The 20,904-nt window shown below is 36.7% G+C and overlaps 1 protein-coding gene across 2 annotated transcripts in view; it reads right to left on the reverse strand.

Moving 5' to 3' along the window:
• Positions 1-20,904, reverse strand: part of Tmem135 (transmembrane protein 135) — a 180,781-nt gene that overhangs the window by 100,367 nt on the left and 59,510 nt on the right. The window lies entirely within an intron of this gene.

Raw genomic sequence — 20,904 nt, forward strand, 5'->3', positions numbered from 1 at the left:
TAATCATGGAGGTTTAAGAAAAGTATGCACTATAAACAACAAAATTCAAAATTTAAGACACAAATAAATGCAAATACATCTTCTGCTCCTGTGTTTGGAAGACTTAGTATTAAGGTGTTAAAACTATCCAAAGTAATTTAGATATTCAATCACTATAAAATTCCAATAACTTTATTTTATAGAAAAAGGCTAAAACTCATTGAAAACTTCCTAACTGCCAGTGAGGTGAGAAAAACTAGGTTTGCTTGGTTAGAAATAAAATTACAAAGTAAGTCTGACTAGGATCCAGTGATCATTAAATTCTATTTTAAGCACCATTTGTGTTTTTCCATGATGGGAACATCTTAGCCAAGTTCCCATCATCTACGGCACAAAGACAACAGCAGCTACAACTGAATCAAGAAGAGCAAATGTGGGGATGATGGTGAACATATGAAATTCCAGCACTCAGGAGGCTGAGGCAAGTGTCTCAGAAACCCTAAACAATAATAACTAACGACAGCAATGCATTCGGTTAATGAAAAGCTGCCAGCAAGGGCAAGAGTAAGAATGAGCAGCCTGCTGTTCATCTAAACCCCATTCGAATGAGTCATAGTCATGTAAATTTAAACTTTTTTTGTTTGTTTGTTTTTTAATTTTATTTATTAATTTATGCGTGCTCTGATGCATATACATCCACCTGCCTGAAGAGGGTAGCAGATCCTCCTATAGATGGTTGTGAGCCACCATGTGGGTGCTGGGAATTGAACTCAGGACCTCTGGAAGAGCAGCCAGTGCTCTTAAACTCTGAGCCATCTCTCCAGCCCAAATTTAAAGTTTTTAAACTTTCAAAGAAGTCATCTGATCATCAGTGAACAGTTTTCAAAACAATGTCAATTGTTCCACAAATTTAGCTTCTTCCATAAAAATGGGAACAAGGCTGTGAAAGGCTATCCAAGAACTTCTTTAAAATATTTGACCAAAAAGGTAAGGAAAGAGACTGAGTTACAGTTAGAAAGTCATAGATGAAAGAGAAAAAACATGGTCACGGTATTTTTATTATTTAACTTTTTATTTTCTTGTGAATTTCACATCAATGCACCCTAATCTCACTCATCTGCCTGACCCTTTATACCTGTCCTCTGCCCTTGCAATCAAATTACCAAAAGAAAAAACTAATCTCATTCTGGAAGCTGTAGTGTGTCACAATGTGCCCTGCAGTATATACTCTTTTGTCCACAGGTCTTTACTTGCAAATGTTCCCTGCAATGAGTAACTGCTCTGGTTTGAGGTCTCTGGATCCTGCTACACTGGCAATACTGGATCCTGACTAGAACTCCTCCCCAGAGGATAACCTGTTTTTGTTCTATGTCATGAAGACCCTATTTGACCAATTCAAAACTCAGATGTATATTTTCATGAGCTCCAGCACTCAGGAGAGCAGGAGCAAGCCAGCCCTGTACTTAGCATGGGCAGCACAATAGAGCTAGCCCTGCTGGCATGGGCAGGCAAGCCAGTCCTGAGGGCATGAGAGCAGGAGAGCTGGCTCTACATATCCATTGCTGGCTGAAACACTGATCAAGCGAATGAGGGCAGTGCTGAAAAGCTCACCCTAGTGGTGCAGGTAGATGAAGGAGAGCTGGTGGACTGACCAGCTCAACCCACTCAGGCTCAGATCTAGGGCTTTGAGTTGGTCACAATATTTTTTAATAACTACATCTTGAGTACTTAATGGCTAGATAAAAAGTGGGTGACCAGAAAGGAAGGGGGAACAGAGGGATTATAGAGACTAAGCAAGAATGAACCTGCAGAGGATGGAGTTACAAGTATGCATAGCACTCTATATAAATGGTGCTACAAGGAAAACAAATACAACTGAGCTCTCCCTCCTCCTCCCTGCTTTATCTCTGCTTTATCCAATCCAATTACCTCCTTCCTCTGTGAATTAAGAGATAGAATAATCTTATGAGGATGACCAAAATACAGACTTTAAGGCAGGGGGACAGTACATAATATATGCAAAAGAAAAACAAGGAGATGGAAGAGAGGGAGGTGGCCCTGGAATGAAGTCCAGCAGAGTCTAGAAAACATGCACTGCTGTTGCACTAAATCTAGAGTTACAACAAAGGAGGTAGGCAGCTTACAAGCTGTCGAGGCAAAGCAGGTCTACACATTGGCATATGGGACATGGGCAGGACCCTCAGTCAGACTTAACTGGTAAAGTGTAATTTGTAAATAAGAACCACCATTTCTGCATGTGTTGAGATGGGAGATCACAATCCTTAGAGGTCCTATGCACAAGTCAACACACATAGACCTGGGAAGCAGAGGAGCTGACACCAAAACATGAACACTAAAACTAAAATCCTTTAGGACAGTCTGCAAAATTGTGATAATGCAGCACAATTTCAATATAATTTGGTAAGAGATTCAAAGTAGACCATTGTTGAAAAAGGAATTACTCACATACTCCCAACATAAATTATACATCAATGAGTTCACCGATAGATTTTACTGAAGCACATAAAACCAGCTGAAAGATCTACTTGTAAAACTGTCACCAATGACGCATTTGCTTTTATTTTACTCTCGGTGACGGGCATGCCACAGTGTGCCATACGTCTTCCAGTTTCTGTTAAAACCAGACAACTCAGGAAGGTGATTTCATAGAGGAAGCATGGAAAGGCGGATGTAGCAAGCAATCACTCGTGATAAAGTAAACAATGGTTTCTCAAAACCAGATCAAATTACTTTTATGTCTCAAACGAGAGATAAAAGGGAGAGCTATCTATGGAGACATGATTTGAAGACAAAATTCTTTTTCTTTAGTATCCAAATGAACTTTACTCAAATCTCATCTTTAGCTCAAATGAACTAATTTGCCACCTCTTTCCACCAGTGTTTTAAGTGTCTCAATCTAACAGCATTCTGTCAGTAAGGCTAAGCTGCCCTGGATTCTATTGGAAAGCACTGGAGTGTGCAACTTTCTTCTGACCTCTACTAAAGGGTTTTAGTTTACTTGTACCTAAGCCAGTGCTAACAAGTGTGGGAGGGAAATGGTTGGGATAGAAGACTGTCAGTACTTGTAACTATCTCACAGGGAACTGTTTTTAAAAATGCTCCGCTCCTAGAGTTTTCATTCCACCGAAGATGATTAATACTAAGCATTCATTTGACATTTCCTATGTGACTATGTGTGGGTAGATATCTACAAAATCTTGTTTAAAACATTATTTTTAAAAAGTCTGTTTGTTAAAAACAATGCTAGATAAGAAACCCAGTCTCATAAATCCTAGATGTAATTCTAAATTTAAGACTGAATGTGTGTGCCTGTGTGAGCATGTGGGTGTGTCAAAAGCATCTATAGGAATGTATAGTGAAGAAACAGCAGTAGTAATCTTGGGAGATTTTCTTTATTGTTGATTTTCTAATGTTTCCCTCTGTCCATTTGGTGGTCTCTACCCAGGGGGGCAGGATAGGTCCTATGACTCCAGAGGAAAGCTGAAATTGCAGACAGTATCATGCCGTGTGTGTGTGTGTGTGTGTGTGTGTGTGTGTGTGTGTATGTATGTGTATGGGTGCATGTACACATAAAATGCTTTCATACATTTTTATGAAAATGTATAACTTTTAAATATAATATATGTAATGAACAAAAATAATTTAAAAATCTAACAATACCACTCACATTATTTAAATCCTGAATTACATATTATTAGAATTTTGTATTTAATATTTTGTACCTTCAATAATTAAATTTAAGTATCATTATCAAATGTAAATTATTATAATTTCATTCAGTAATTTTGGATGAGTAACTGGTCACAGAGAGGAGCCAGGAGCTATTTTAGAGGGGGCAAGTTCCTATGGACTTTGACTGTTTTTCCTGTTGTTTCTGATACTAGAGCTTTTATCCTATTTTTTGTAGGAGAAATCACTTGAAGAACTCTCTACCCCACTATTATTAGACGTTCTTAATATGTCTTTCAAAAGTACAGAATTAAGAGATGTGAGACAGAGAAAAAAGGCCTGCCTACCCCTGTGCTAAGGCACTGGGCAGATAGTAAACACTGTTAAAGCACTGTGAAATTTTAAAAAGTGGTAATAAGTTCTTTAAATTCTCAGCATAATCATTCTTTTTGATGTTCATTTTCTTGCAAATATACAAAACTGTTGTAAGATGGGACGATCTGACTCCCTAACTGGCAAATGTTGGACTCTCCATTGCTATACTAGCAGTCCGTCACCAAAAGACCTGTAGTCAAACAGCTAGCTGGACTTTCAAATGCTAGAATCACCCAGGGAGTGTTAGTATTCAACTCATGGCTCCAGAAAACTATGCAATGAGAGCAGCTGATTCTGAAGATCCTTAGAATGAAAATGTGGGCTATATAAAAGAATTTTTACTAACTTTTTGTTGTCCCAAACCTTGGTGAATTCTAGTAATGTTGAAGACAGCTGAAGAAGAAACAAAAGGAACAAGAAAACCAAAAAAAAAAAAAAAAAAAAAAAAAAAAAAAAACTGGAATAACAACAAGGGAAATGGTAAAAATGGACAGAACAGAAACCTCAGCTCTTGGTTAAAAAAATCTAAATAAACTCAGAAAAGAAAAATTGAAAACTTAGTCACTGGAACAATTCCAGAGACCTATCAGGCCTGTAGGCCAAGCATCGCAGAGGTTTCACATCCAGGAGCTTTAACAGTGGCCCCCATCTAGGACTAAGGAACTGGAGGCCTGCTATATAATGTCACAGCAACCTTTAACAAGAGCTGAGGAATCCCAACCTCTTGGTCCTACACAAGAGATGTAACATCAGAGGGCAGACAGCAGCTATTACTGCTCCTGTCTGCAGACATAGTATATACAAAGGACAATGATGACAAGGGTGATGATGGTGGTGGTGGTGGTGGTGGTGGTGGTGGTGGTGGTATTGGTGACAGAAGAGGAGGAGTTGATTATGAACCATGTGAATTTCCAATTTAATTTTGGTTTGGTTTGGTTTGGTTTTTTGAGACAGGGTTTCTCTGTGTAGCCCTGGCTGCCCTGGAACTCACTCTGTAGACCAGGCTGGCCTCGAACTCATAAAGGCCTGCCTCTGCTTCCCAAGTGCTAAATAAAGGTATGCACCACCACCGCCTGGCTCCAATTTAGATTTATGACATGCCCAATACAACTTCTTTTATGTGTCTACAGATAATCTAAAACTCAAGTCAACAACTCAAACAGTGATGCTGAAAATCACACACTTTACCACAATATGATGCACTAATTTGATGTTTACATTCTAAGCAATGATGACAGGCAAATACTACAAGTCTTTACTTTCCATAATTAAATCATTATGTCTCTGCCACAGCAGAAAACTGTACAGCGAAAGAAGTATGATTCGAAACACAGTACATCTGAATACATGCATACTCATTTCATGCAGCATGTTAGTGTTATGTGCCACGACATGCACAGTACATAATCTACATGTTTACAATCAGAAAGTCATGACAGGCAACACAAACAAAAACTGCCAGAAATACCTTGGCTTCACTGTGAATTGACTTTGAATTAATTTTTGGTCACTGGGTAATTAGAAAACTTCTACTGCTTCCAATTTTGCACAGCTCCCATGTCCAGTTACATGCATGGGGTTGTGAGTACAGCTTAAGAAGCTGAGCTCTGGTGGATAGCCCACGGGAAAAGGTAGCACACTCAGGAGCTACCCAACAGCAAACAGGCAAATGAATCTCACCTGCACTTGCCACTGCTCCTGTTCTTGTTCTTCAAGTCAACAAAAGTGAGAAATTTAGGAGGCATCCTTGAATCTTTACCCCTCAACAACTTTTCACACTACATAGCTTGTTCAAGTTCTGTATGGGTAAATGCTCATATACTGGTTGTTTGGGGATGTGTGGTTAACCAGAGTGTGAATACATATGTCCCAACTGTGTTACAGCAATCTCAAATGCTGAGAATATAATCTGTTGGTCTTTCATGTTAATGAAATCAACTTGTCCTTCTTAGACATCATAAATGTCATAATCTGTTTTCATTCAGAACTCGGGGACTATTTGCTACATATGGAGACAACGGGCTCAGCAGCGGTTCAAGGTTATGAGGAATGTTACTTCTGTTTAGAGATGTGGGCTGGTGAGTTCTCCAGGAATGTAATGATAAGCAGATGGTTCATTTCCAAATTGAGAGCAACAGTCTGGCTCTAAGGAAGAATGTACTTTGGTAAATACATGTCCTGTCATGTTCCATTCAGTGTGACATGACCTAATCACGTACCTTGTTATGTTCTGTCTTCTTTTAGCATAATAAAATGTATCAAAAGAAAAGCCTATTTCTCCTATAATCCTACCTTCTTCAATTAATCATCACAACAAATATTACAAGCAAAACTACAAGCACAAAACAACAATATATAGAATTCTACTACTTCAATCCTCTTTCAAAAGAAGAGTTTCGATATTACAGAACTAAATTTTCTCAACCAGCAAACTTAATGTGGTCTCTGATTTGTCATTTAAAATATTTTGAAAGTATACAAATTCAGCCCATGTAGTAAATAGTTGTTAGACAATAACCCGCCTCCTTCCTCTGCCCTTGTACTAAGAAATGGTGACTATATTTAGATAATTCCTCTTGATTTTTAAGCAGACAGTAATTATTATGATTTCCAGCAGAAATATCTCCCAGTAGCTTGGCCTCCAGGTCTTGGTACTATTTTGAAAGCTGTGGAGTTTTTAGGAGGTTAGGGGGAGGGGTGGGACTAACAGGCAAAAATCTGAAGACTAATCTAGCCCTGGGTCTAGCCCTGGGTCTATTTCCTGTCTGCTGTCATGTGAACAAAACATCACCTTGTACTCCTACTGTCCACCGTGCTCATCTGAGCTTCCTCTGAAGCCTAAACAAACATAAACCTTTCCCTGACAGGTATTTTGAGTCACAGTGCTACAAAAGCTAGCACCAATATTGGTATAAACATGTAATAATTACTCCTTTTGAGAGTGATTTTTATCTATGAATATAATCCCAGAAATAAGTCAAAATAAAAACTCAATTTACAAAAGATATGTAATATATATCCTACATTTAAGAACAGAGGTTGCATTGGATTTAAATACAAAATGTTACCAGTGGGCTCTGGTGTTATATTCTTGGTCCTTAACTGATTATGCTATTTTAGGAGGTGTTAAACACTTTAAGAGATGATGTTTATTTTTAAAAAGTAGGTCATTGTGGGCACAATTTTAAAGATTATACCATTCTCTATTTCTACAAAGCCTCTGTCATACATGCCTGTCATCATGATATTTCACCTCACTGCAAGACCCAACACATGAAGCCAACCACCCATTGCACAAATGCTTGATAACCTGGCCTCCATGTTCTCCCAGCATTCCTCAGTGCCTTACCTGTTAAGAAGTATGGCTGGCCTATCAACCCCTAACCCTGAACTTTCTAGACCAGGGGCCTCGCCTCCCCCAGAGGCTCTTCCCTACATGATCGATACATTTTGATCTCTTGGTCTCTCCTCTCTATTCTCTTTTCTTCTTTCCTTTTTCTTCTCCTTCTTCTCCTTCTTCCTCCTCCTCCTCCTCATCTTCTTCCTCCTCTCCCTCTTCCTCCTCTCCCTCCTTCTCCTCCTCCTCCTCCTCCTCCTCCTCCTCCTCCTCCTCCTCCTTCTCTCTCTCTCTCTCTCTCTCTCTCTCTCTCTCTCTCTCTCTCTCTCTCCCCCACCCCCCACAAACACACGTACAGAGAGAGAGAGAGAGAGAGAGAGAGAGAGAGAGAGAGAGAGCAAGCTAGCTTTCTGCAACTGTGGTTTTAAGGAGAGTTACAGAAACCTACAGTTTGTCACTAGAGAAGGTCTCTTCCTGTTCATGCCTGTTAGGAAACTGTTCCAAGGTAATGGAATTCTGCAGTTCAATGTAGTTCACCAAGATGGAAGGTGAGTGAGTGGCTTCTTCGCAGGCTCATGACTCCTGGGCATCCATGAAATATCTAAGATTTGGGCCCATACTTCTGGCTGTCTCCACAACCTAATCTACTGTAGCTAATATTCCACATAAAAGGGTATCCATTGCTTCTCTGCCTTGCAGTCCATTTCTCTGGTTCAGTGCTTTAATGGTACTCATGTTCAAGATAGAGGAATGCCACCCAAAGACTCAGCACCGACCTGGGGCCTGAGTTAAGGAAAGTCTTCAGATGGTGGCTGCTTATGTCCCTCTATAGCATGAATCCCAGTTAGGCATTCTTTTTATTTCAGCTCCTCCCTAACAGGCTGTTTGTCTTATCTTGACTTTTATTTCACTGAGTCACACAGAGTGACTTCTTTATTGTTCTTTTTAATTAAAGAAATTTCTTTCATATCATATAGTTTAATGACACTTTCCCCCTCTGCAGCCTAGATCCTCCCTACCCACCCAGCTAATCTGCCATCTTACATGGATATCCTTGGGCTCTAATGCTGTTAACAGAAAACTAAGAAACTAGAAACCAAGAGTTTTGTTAGACTACAAATCAGACGTATAGCCAATTCTCTATCAATTCAGTAAAACAAACAAACAAAAACTGGAAATGGACATGAAAAGGCCAAATTAAGATTCTAGATGGGGCAGAAGCAGACAGTGGGGTACATGGTAGCATAGCTGGAGTAGAGTTTGCCTATTAGGATGTAAGCACTGTTACAAGTTGCTCCCTCCCTCCTGCCTCTAACAACAGTTCCCCTAACCTATGTTGTTTTGACACTGTCTGAAACCACATTTATATTATTGCTTTCTGCTAGACATTCAGTTTTCATTAAGTTCAAGAATGCCTAAACATAGGAAACTTACAAGGATAAGCACCTGGAGGTATAGAAATAAAATAAATGCTGAAAGAAGAAGGGGAAACAAAATTCACTTATCAATTTAGCATATCCGATGAACAAAGGTGCGCAAATCAAGTGTCTGGGGTCCTTACTTGAACTCAAGAAAATTTACTTTACTCAAGACTGAAGAGCAACATCCTAAACTGCCCTTTTTACATGAATTCGTTTTACATAAATTTACAAATTTATTTGTTACTTAATAACAGGCCTATATACTCCACTAAATTACCACTCACCACTGTGTTCAAAGCGTGTATATATAAATACCTGTTTATTAGTTAATTACTTAACTTTCTGGTGCACTCTACTAAGCTACCATTCACTGCCAACTGTGTTAAAGAATTACACAAGATCAACTGTGTAGAGAAAATGGGGAGAGAGAAGTCTGTGAAGAGAATAAGTAAAGTTCCCAATACTAATACATGGGTGGCAAAACCTGAAGGCCATGAATCTTCATCAGCTCACCAAGTCTGGTTGCCACAGGCCATGATGCTGCACAGACCAATGGAAATGAACAGAGGCTTTAGTGTTTGTAGTAACTGAAGCTGATTTGCAATTGTGGCACTTAACTCGTTAGTTCACACTAACTCAATACAATGCCAAGCATTCTCCTTAGACACTAATCTAGACTGCTTCACTGCCTATACATAGTGTTGCAATAGAGAATTCTTTACCTTAAGCCACAGGAACAAGATCACCTTGCTATATACTTAACAACATAAACAGGAGTCGGGAGAGATGGAAACTGACCCTTGCTGCATCCTAAAAGTGCTTAGCCTTTCCCACATATGGTCCTCTCTACCTGAGATCCTGAGATGGAGGTCAGCTTTCAGTCAGTCCCCATCACCAGGACCTTCCATCATCCCCTGTATATAGTCTGCCTCGCTGTCAATGTTATTTCCATCATAAATTACACTAATAAGAATTTAGAAGTCATAAATTGTATAAGAACATACAGTACAGAAAACCAGTATTCTCTAAAGGTGATGTTTCCTTCTAGTCTTATCAAATGCTCACACTCTAGAGTTAATAGGAATTCACTTTAACAATTTATAACATCAAAAAATGTATTTTAAATATGACAGCCTAAAAATACAGTCAATAAATTCCTTTCTACTACAATGCATATATATATATATATATATATATATATATACACACACACACACACACACACACACGTTGCTAATAAAGACTAAATGACTAGCATTTCTAAATATAAATAATCTTTAGCAAAATTAAGCTCACTGTTTAAAAAAAAAGACAAAGTATACCATATGAACTTTCGCACAATTAAGTAATGTAATTGTTAGTCACTCTTAATGAAAAAATAAATGTCATTAACTTAAAAAAAGACATTAAAATATAAGGACAAAAATACATTCTGATCCTACTTCATGTATAGAGACATTTATATAGATAGACTTCTAAAAAACAGCTATGAAAATCAAGTTTTAATAGAGTACTAATAAAGATGTTAAAACCTATTTTTCAAAATGAATAACAAAGCATTTTGATACTATGAATCAACATACTATATTGCATTACATTATAAAAGTTCAAATCAATTCATAAAATGTTTTCACTTAACAGATTCTGACTGTAATGAACTTAAAGTGGCTCAAATGCATCTGGAACTCTGGTTACAACCCTTCTTGCCTTGCGATCCCTAACATGATCTACCACTCACAGGTGTTTCTACAGTTAGAACAGCTCATGTAACTCCATCTATAATTCATCCTTCCTTCCAACCAACAGGGTACTGGCATACAATTCAGGATAACTTCTATTAACAAAAAAAGTAATTCTACTATTTTCACTACTACATGCAAAAATGTGCTAGAGTGTGGTACTGCAGATATCGACACACTGCTGTTTCAGGAAAACTAAAAGGCCTTGGTGGACGTGACAGAAAGAAAAGTATAAATTACAGAAAATGACTGCAAAATTTGTTTTGTTAAGAGTAAAATACATTAGTAAAACTCTTACATGTTATCCCACATGTATTTTTATCTAAATAAACATCTGTGAAACTCAATCAAACTTAGTTCATAAGACATTTATATACAAAGGCTTTAAGTCTCTTACAATTCATGGCAGTATCTGAGACAGATGGGCCGGGAGCTTCTAGGACAACTATTCACAAATCTTATTTCTTCCTTTACTACCTGGAATAACTGTTATAAAAATACAAGTGGCATTGCAACATCTTACATCCTTAATGCCCAATGGTCTCCTACACCAAAAAGCTAACTACTTTATCATGGCCACCAATGTCTTAAATATGATCAGACTTTTGCCTCTCTTTCTAATCTCATTTTAACACCATTCTGTCAAGGCCTACCAGTAACTTTGAGTATAATAAAATGAGCCAAGTTCTTTCCATGTAAGACCTTGAACTTAAGTTCACTCTCCTGAAATACTATTACAGAAGTTTTGTATATTTGTTTGTTTGTTTGTTTGTTTGTTTGTTTGTTTTAAAGATCTGGGTTCTAGGCCAGCTAGATTAATCCGGTGGATTAAAGACATATAACACAAACCTAAGAACCTGACACCATCCCCAGGATCCATAATGGTAGTAAGAACCAACTCCCACAAGTCATTCTTTGACCCCAAACACTGGGGACTTAATATCATCCTCTTGGAGAGCTAAAACAAGCCATTAAGAATTATGGACTACAATGGTTGCCATTATCAACTTGACACAACCTAAAATTACCTGGAAAGAAGTCTCAAGTAATTATCTTCATCAGTTTAGACAGTAGGCATATCTGTGGGGACTTGTCTGGATGTTTAATTGTTATAGGAGGGCTCAGCCCCTTGTGAGTGACACTGTTCCCTAGGTAATAGGTGCTGATCTATACAGAACAAAAGACAGAAGCAGAAGCGAATCGGGAGTGTGGGCTCTTGTTTCTCTCTACAGATCATGAATGCAATGTTTTCAATTCTTGCCTTGACTTTACCTCAGCGAAGGACTATGACCTGCAACTGTAAACTAAACATTTTCCTGTCTAAAGCTGCTTTGGTCTGAGTGTTTTATCACAGAAACAGAAATGAATTTATAGCTGCTGTATGTAACTAGGACACAGGCCTACTTCAAGTGCTACAGAAAGAAACTACACAGAGAGTAGAAGAGAGAAAAACTCCACCATCATTTGGGTTCAAATGCAGAATCAAATCTTAGATTTACTATTTTCTACCTATGTAATGTCAGTCTCAGTGACTAAATTCAGTAATATCATGTTTTGTAAGCAGCTGCTTGAAAATTCAACAATATAAAAGACATTAAAAACAAAGCATCAATAAGGCCTCAATAAGCTTTAATTCACACCTTGTTTCCAAATTAGAATATGAGTTTAATGAAAGAATAAATAAAAGTCAACTCTGGCAGGAGTCAGAAAATAGATGAACAAGTTTGTTCCCCTGCATATTCTGCAAGGGCAAGGCTTACACACTAGGAATAGCTTTTATATTATTTTTAAAGTTGGCTATTGGGCTACATATTGTCCCCCCTCCCAAAAAAATATGATCCTAGGACATGTGAATGTGAAATTATTGGAGACAGGATCTCTGCACTGAGCTGAGCACGAAATCTAGTGACTCACCGATGTCTTTATGTGAGAAAGGAAAGGGATTCATTTACACAGTCACACAGTCAGAACAAAAGACAGCAGAATGACTAGGGCAGAGATTTAAAACAATGAAGTGACAAGACAGAGAACAGCAATTCTTGCAAGGAGCCACCAGAAGCTGTCAGAGTATGGAGAGGATTCCCAAAGTCTGAGACCTCAGAGACAGCAAGGTCCTGCCACATGCAGCTTTTAGCTTCCAGCCTCCAGAACCAAGAAGAAATAAACGTCTGTTGTAATGAGCCATTTAATGTGTGTGGTTATTTGCTATGACAGCCCTGGATGATAACACAAACACTTGTAAAAATGAAAAAACAAAAGGATGCTATTACTCTTGACATGTGAAAATTATCAAATTTCAAGTTTCAGTGTCAGTAAAGAAAGTTTTATTGGAATACAGCCATGTTAGTTCATTTATATATATTCTAGGGGTCTTTTGTCCTATGCTAGCAAAGCTGACACTGACCCAGAGATCACATGATCTATCTACACAGCCAGCAAAACCAACCATCTGAAGCTTAAAAACAAAGGCTTGCCAATTCCTAGGCCTGAGCTTAAATGCCTAGGGCAGAAATGACTAGCTTCTTAGATTGGTGGATACAAAGGAAACAGGCCCAAGTAGTGGCTGACTAAAAAAAGGAAATGAACGAACAAGGAACTAGAGACTTTTATCATGAGAAATGTCTGAAAGTTTTGAAATAGAGCAAGATTTACTGAAAGCATAACAAAACACAAAAAAAATTATCAATAATAGTCCTATGGGTCTGTGAAATAAATTATATGACATCAGTCATCAGTCAGGAAGAAACTACGTATAATGGAAAGAATAAAACTAATGATTTCTTTTATTATGTACAAATTAGGCAGAAAATATCCACTTAAAATCTTCTGGAAATACTATCAAGTAGATGTCTGAATGTGCATGCTCTAAGTCTGTAATCTTAAACATTCGCTTGAATCAATCCAGTTAAGACAATTCAACTAAATACATCCAAAATAAATGTCATGATTTAATGGTATTTAAATAATTAATTTGATTTTCTAATATCTGGATTCAATTAGGTTTAGGAAAGTTTCAAGAGGGCCACCCAGTAATAAACACAAAATAAACTATGTCTGCTGTCCTGTGAGTGATAACTTTTACGGCTACCAAAGTTTCAGATGTCAGAGTAATGACTTCCATACTCTGATTAAAATGCAAATTGAAGCCACATGTTACAAAGAAGGGAGGTTTCAATGTCACTGTTTTCTTATTTTAAACATAATAAAGCTGTAACAGCCAACAATCACCGAATGAATTCAGTCAATTCCAAGTAGAGAAAAAAATAGAATTTTATATTCCAAACTATGGTGAGGAATGTACTTATACCATATATAAACATATATATCTATATACATATATGTATATAGATATATATGTATGTATATAGATGCATGTGATATATACATCATTGACTAGAAGAGAGGAAAACCATATCACAGAATGAACATTTATTTAAGACTAGCAACTGGAAAGTAAATTTCAGATCTCTTTTTTAAACCACAGATTTAAATGCTAAAAGAACAAAAATTACCTTTCATCTATATTATTGAGATACATACTGGTATGTATGCTTAACAAAACTTGGGCTGATGAGGTGGACCAGTAAATACACACTACCACATCTGATGACCTAAATTCAATCCTGGGACCACATAGAAGAAGCACAAAACTGACTCCTGCAGGCTGCTCCCAACCTCCTCCATACACACACAATAGCAGCATGTGTGCACTTGTACAGACACATACACACAAATACAGATATGAGATTAAAAAATTTCAAATGACAAACTCTGTACTGATAAATGTAAAATAATTGATAATCTTTTAAGACTATGCTATAAGATTCTTTCAAATCTTCTAGATTAAGACTTAAACATTTATTTTCATCATGAATTTAAATATGGCAGGCTCTACCTTTTTGTGATCAACTGAAAATGTTATGCGAATAAAACTCATCCCTATAAAAGAAAATTTTGAAAATAAAAGTAAAATTTTCTTATAAATCAATACTCCCAGAAAATCAGTCACAAATATTCTAGTCAAAAGTATTTCTAAATTTAGTTATCTATCTTTGGTGAGCTAGATATAAAATATTAATAGAAACATCATCCCAATAGAATCATTACATTTAAGTCATGACACAATTTGTAGTCCTCAAAAGTAGCAGGAGCAATGTAAAGGGAGAAGTACAAAAGCAAAAGTGACTACAGACAGACTTTATAGTGTCAGGCCATAGGCAGGCAAGAGAGAAGCAATAAACTGGCTGCCTTGACACTTTTGATCCTCCTGCCTCAGCCTCCTTAGAGTGTAATTAAAGGCTGGATTCTCAAGGGAGTTTTTTGGTTTTGCACTTTTTTTTTTTCTTCAAAAGAAACTTCATGCTAGGCAGTGGTGGTTCACTCCTTTAATCACAGCTCTTGGGAGGCAGAGGCAGGCAGATGTCTGAGTTCGAGGCCAACCTGATCTACAGAGTGAGTTCCAGGACAGCTAGGACTACACACACAGAAACCCTGTCTTGAAAAACCAAAAATAAAAACAAGAGAGAGAGAGACTTCATAAAGAGTAATCTGCAATGTCTGAAAATGCCTGTCCCTGACTCAGTTTCACTACACGCAGAATTCCAGGTCACAATCTGCCTTCAGAATTAGCGACATCCCACCATTGTTTTTCAGGACTTGTAGATGCTAACTGATTACATCTGTATTTTCTCTGGATGCTTCCAAAAAGATTCCTCCACCCCTACAATTCTAAAACCACACATGAATGTGGCAAATGAGTCTTTTTTTTTCACTCATCTTTTTTAACATTCAGTGGGTTTTACAATGTGTGAAGTGATGGCTTTCTTCATTCAAGGAAATTATATCCAATTATCTGTCTACTTTTTCCCTGTCATCTTATTTTCTCTCCACTAAATTCACCTCTGTCTAGTCTAGCTTATCTTTTCAGAATCTTGCACTGGTTCATATCTCCCCCATGTTCTACTTTTACAGAACAACTTCAGCTTTATTGTTCTACCTCTTTGTCACTGCTGTTTCTAATCATTATTTTGTTTATATCTAAGAACTTATATCTCTTACTTCTATAACTGTTTATTGTGTTCTTGTTTAATAATTGCTATTGCTTTTCAAAATTATTTAAAAACTTAATGAGAGGTGTTAGCATATTTCTGAATTTTATGGGTTTTTTCCTAAAATCAAATGTTTATTCAACAATAGCTTTCTGTTTTGCAATGTCTGATTTTCTTCAAATGTCTCTTGATACTGACTATTCATGTTTAAGGTGAATATTAGAGAGATACACACAATCACATGTACATGACTGTAAATATGTAAAATAAAATGTCCACTGCACTTATGGAGTTAACATTCCTCTGAAAGAAAACTGAAAGAGAAAACATGAGCTGGGAATAGTGAGGGGCAAACCTCACTCTACTGAAATGATAAAAGATCAGATAAACAAGCTAGAGGCAGACTTGGCTGTCTTTCCAATTGTTTAAATCCTTCAATACTTCTACTCTTGGATGAAGTTATTCTGTACCATCCAACTCTTCCCGCCCATCCCTAAGGGGAATGACTCCATTCTTCCAGATACGTCCCATTAACTCATGCATCCTGATCTTTCCTGAGCCTCTAGATTGCCTCTTCAGAGTTCCAACAAAAAGACTGGTTCCAAACCTTTTATAACAGTCACTTGAATGTACCTTATACCTCTAGGATTTTTATTTCTGGTGACACTATAAGGATTCCAGATTCCAGCTTCATCAAAGTTTCTGGTCTCTTCTATTATTTTCAAACATTCCTTTTACTGTATTAACTACCAAGTCATTGAGATTTGAAGGAACAGGTTAACTGGCAGAAGTAGTAAATGATGGACCAGTATATAATCTCCTTCCAAGGTGTATACTTTTAATGGCCAAGCTTACTGTCATACAGCATCTTCTCAGCATTACAATCTGTATTTCACATGCAGATGTAACTAAGCATCACTTACTTTGATTAGCCTATCGTTCTTTGTTGGCCATGTTTGCTTTCTAGACAAGAAACATCAATTATATTTACAAGACAGTTTCAGAAAAGAATTATAATTTCTTTTTATTTTATTAACATTCAAGTAGCACTGGGAAGTACTGACAGGACATCCAAGTTCCCAGAGCAGCAAATTAGATGCAAGCAATTAGGTTACATGGAAACTAATAGGTGTGAAAGAGATAACAAAATTGTGGTCTCTAGGCCCACACTAACATGCCTTCCCCTGTCCTCCTGATCTGCCTCTTGACCTGTATCAGGTTACTGCTACATTTTCAGATATAAGAAACATCTTTATTAAATTACTGTTCCTATTAATCATCTACCAAGAAAAATGATTACAAACCTAAGACAAGACTCTGCATTGCACATTTTTTAGCAAACATTCACTTTGTTTTTTCTATATTTTAGCAAGCATTTACTTTGTTTCTTCTGCATTTCTTTAAATAAACAGTTCCCAATAAATACATGATCAAATTTCATGAAAAAGAAGGCTTGCCTGCATCCTGTAACTTTCTAACAAATAATAAACATTACAGAGTAAAGTGACTTTTCATCAAATGACATATTAAATTGAAGTGTTTTTTTTTTTTTTATCTTCTATTTTGTTAATCACTTTTGGAGATAAAAACATAGCTTGCCTTTGAGGCATATTCTAAATAAACTACTGCCTAAACTTTAAACCCAATATCCCTTAAATTTCTTCATTATATAATTTTATTAAACTAATTACAATGTTCCAGTACCAAAAACTCCAGAATCTAAGTATTACAGAATACATCTAAATAATTCCACAAGCAATAACCCATTTCCATGAAGTAATGTAATTAAGCATTATCATGATTTCTTACTGTTTCCATGGAAGTCTGTTAAGGAATCCCAATAAATACCACAAGGTAATACTGGTGAGGAAAAAAATAACATATCTTGCTTCTCACACATCATTTAGCATATGATGATATTATGTCATTTAGCTAAATGATATTGTGAATCATATGTATATATGTACACACACATATACACATACACACACATATATACAAATATATATATATATGTGTGTGTGTATATGTGTGTGTGTGTGTGTGTGTCCTACAAAATAAAATATCAAACAGATAATATAGTGTTTTAAGTGTACATTCGTGTTTTTACCATTTTCTGCACATTTTCCCAAGGGGAGACATAAGTATTATAATTTGTTTATTCAAGATAATAAAAATGACACATTAAGTTGCAGAGTTTCTATCTCACCAAAAAAAGCAGAATAAATACTATACAAGCATACCATTCTTCTATTTATAAAGTACTAAATATTTGAATCATTAAATGTTGTGTTAAATTATAGCTATATCAAAATAGATACATAAAAATCACAAGACCACAATGGAATATAAATAAGGGCTACAAAATAAGATGTTTTCAGGAATTTACCAGTTGAATAAATGAACATTAATTAAATAAGTTATTTTTCTATTTGTTTTAATCACATGATGGAAATAATTTAATCCCTAAATGTATCAGCAGTGTATACCTTCTAGACTGTGGTGGCATAAAATGATTTAATACACAGAGGTAAGCCATGCTTCTGTCCCCTGAGACTGCTTAAGGCTGGTAAACTATTATAAAACTTTTTAAAACACTGCTATTATATGCTAGAACCCCACACATAACTTTAATTAAAGGCCATAAATGAAACAAGCAAGTTCTATGCTGTAACTGTTTCATTTAAGAGTCATTTCTTGCTCTCACACATTTTTTAAAATCTCAAGTGTTAAGGAATATTTAGATACAATAGAATAACCTTTATCAACCACTAACTCCGGCATCAATGTGTGAATTTTCAAAGCCTTATACATGATCAGTAGAAACTTAAAAACTGCATATCCCCCTCTGTGTAATTTTCTTTATCTATGTAAAAAATAAGAAAACCTGTCAGATCTATTTAACAAAGCTGTTGAGACATGTTAAATGCACAAACATATGGGAAGCGCATGTTATAACGCAGGAATTAAACTGGGTTAGATTACCATGAAGTATTAGTCAATAAACAAACACAAACCATTCAGATCATTACATGAAATTACAAAGGTAAAAGAGAAAGCCCAAAGAATAAAAACAAACTTTAAAAAAAAAAAAAAAACCCTCATGTATTAAGTAAAGCTGAACTTATTCTTTTAACGTCTCCCCGCCCCGGAAAAAACCACATACCCTTCAAGAGCATTTTGTGGATTCTTTAGAGACTGCAGGGAGAGGGAAGGGAAGTAAGCATAGCATTAGTCCTTTTTAGTGAGAATCACTTCTGAGTGCTGCTCTACACACCTTCCAAACTTGTGTTGAGTAGCAATGACTTGTTTTATTCGGATTTAGTAAAAGAATACAGGGCTATAAAGGTGAATATCTTAATTCAAAAAAGTACTACACGTCTTTACCATGTTCAGATCAACAAACTGTTAAAAATATAAATCATGCATTATAAATCTGATTTTGCAATGCTAGCCACTTATACATTACTTCTGCTTTGGTGTATTTTGGCATTTATATCTATATAAATAATATGATACATAAGATAGATATATGTATATTAAATAATCATATATAGTTGTAGAGATAGATGATATATAGAATATAGATATTTATAGATATTCCTTTAAAAGTCTGTTGTTCTGTGGATAAGCAAATGTACTTTTTGTTCTTTTCTTACTCCAGGAAACGATTCACTGCCTCAGTAACTCAGAAACACTAAGTTGGAACTGAAATTTGAATTCATTTGATGCCCAGCCATGCCCCTAACTGCTTCAGTCTTTCCTGGTTGCTGCCATGTGAGTTGGGAAACCTGTAACCTCTCACATGTACCGCACCACTCCAATGAGCATCCCAAAGAACTCTGCTCTCCTTGAGAGAATTCCTCCATCCACAGCTCCAAGATTTCTAGGAGACCATGAAGGACCAATGCAGATGAACTGAATTAAGCCAAGGTTTTCTCAGCAAGAAATAGTGAATCTGCAGGTTGTTCTATGAGGCTACAAATCTAACATGTAAAACAGAATGCTTGCACAGGCATTTTCCACACAAAAATGAGACCCAATAATCTGACAAACAAAAAGGAGGAGGTGTCAGGAGATTAATAAAGAGACAGAAAAGGTTATTCTGTTGTTCATTCCTATAAATGTATCCCAACATGGTTTGCTTCTTTACCTCATTAACACAGAGGATTTAAAAGCCACCTGACATACAATAGAGTAACAATGACCAAATAACTAACTTGGTATTTCCAACTATTCCAAATCAATATTACTAAAAGCTGACTATTTTGCTAGAGCATGAAAAACTCTAGGATGCTACAGGAACTTTTGTTACAGTAAAAAAATAAATTGTTAACATTGTTGATCATTAAGAAGAATAAACTCCACAATTAACAGTATATTTTGATAAATTTTACATACACCTGTAAACCTGTGCTCACTATACCCATAAACTATTAAATTTCTTTTAACTCTTCCTATCTTTTCCTGGAATCCAATAGTACAGGACAAAGAAAAAGTGACACTTCCATCACTCCAGAGGCCACATGACAGAGTTCATGAGCTGCAGCAGTGAACCTCAATACTTCCAGTGGACAAATGTATCAGGAAATGTGAAATTGAGAAGTGAGACCAGTAGCCAGTAGAAAGGTCTCTGTGCTTCCTCTTTGAGAGGGAGAAGTACAGCCCGGCTGGGACCAGGACACCAACTGGCACCCAAGTGATGAGGAGCTACAGACCTTCTTTGGTGTGTTTTGTTATGTTATGATACAAAACCCCAAATTAGTCAACTATAGTGAACAGGAATTTATTGCCTCAATGGTCTAGGTGCTGGGGAGCTTTGCAACACTGGAGACAACTACAGAAAACCACAGACAAACAAAAGGAAGAGTTGTAGAACAACTTCCCATAGGATTTCTCTACAAAATACTTCTGCACCTAAGGCTCAGAGAGCATTGAAGAAAAGGAACGGGAAAGACTGTAAAAGTCAGAGGATCAGGAAGTAAGGTGCAAGAGTGTATCTCCTAGGAATATCAGAAGCTACACACCTAATGCATCACCAACGTAAGTGCTTACACATGAGCTGAACAAGTACAGCAACAATAGGCACGCCAAAGAAGGCAGAGAAAAGCCCAAGAAGCCTCACTGAGGAAGGCTGGGAGCTGAAGAGTTGCTCTATCCAAGGGAGGAGCATAGCAGTTGGTTGTCCAGTGCCAAACGGTCAGCCTTGAAAACATACTAGAAACATGACATGGACTGACTGGATTCTTTTTACACACACACACACACACACACACACACACATATGCATGCAATAACGGTGCAAAAAAAGAGAC

This window comes from Arvicanthis niloticus, chromosome 1 (genome assembly GCF_011762505.2).
Source record: "Arvicanthis niloticus isolate mArvNil1 chromosome 1, mArvNil1.pat.X, whole genome shotgun sequence".
Taxonomy (NCBI): domain Eukaryota; kingdom Metazoa; phylum Chordata; class Mammalia; order Rodentia; family Muridae; genus Arvicanthis; species Arvicanthis niloticus.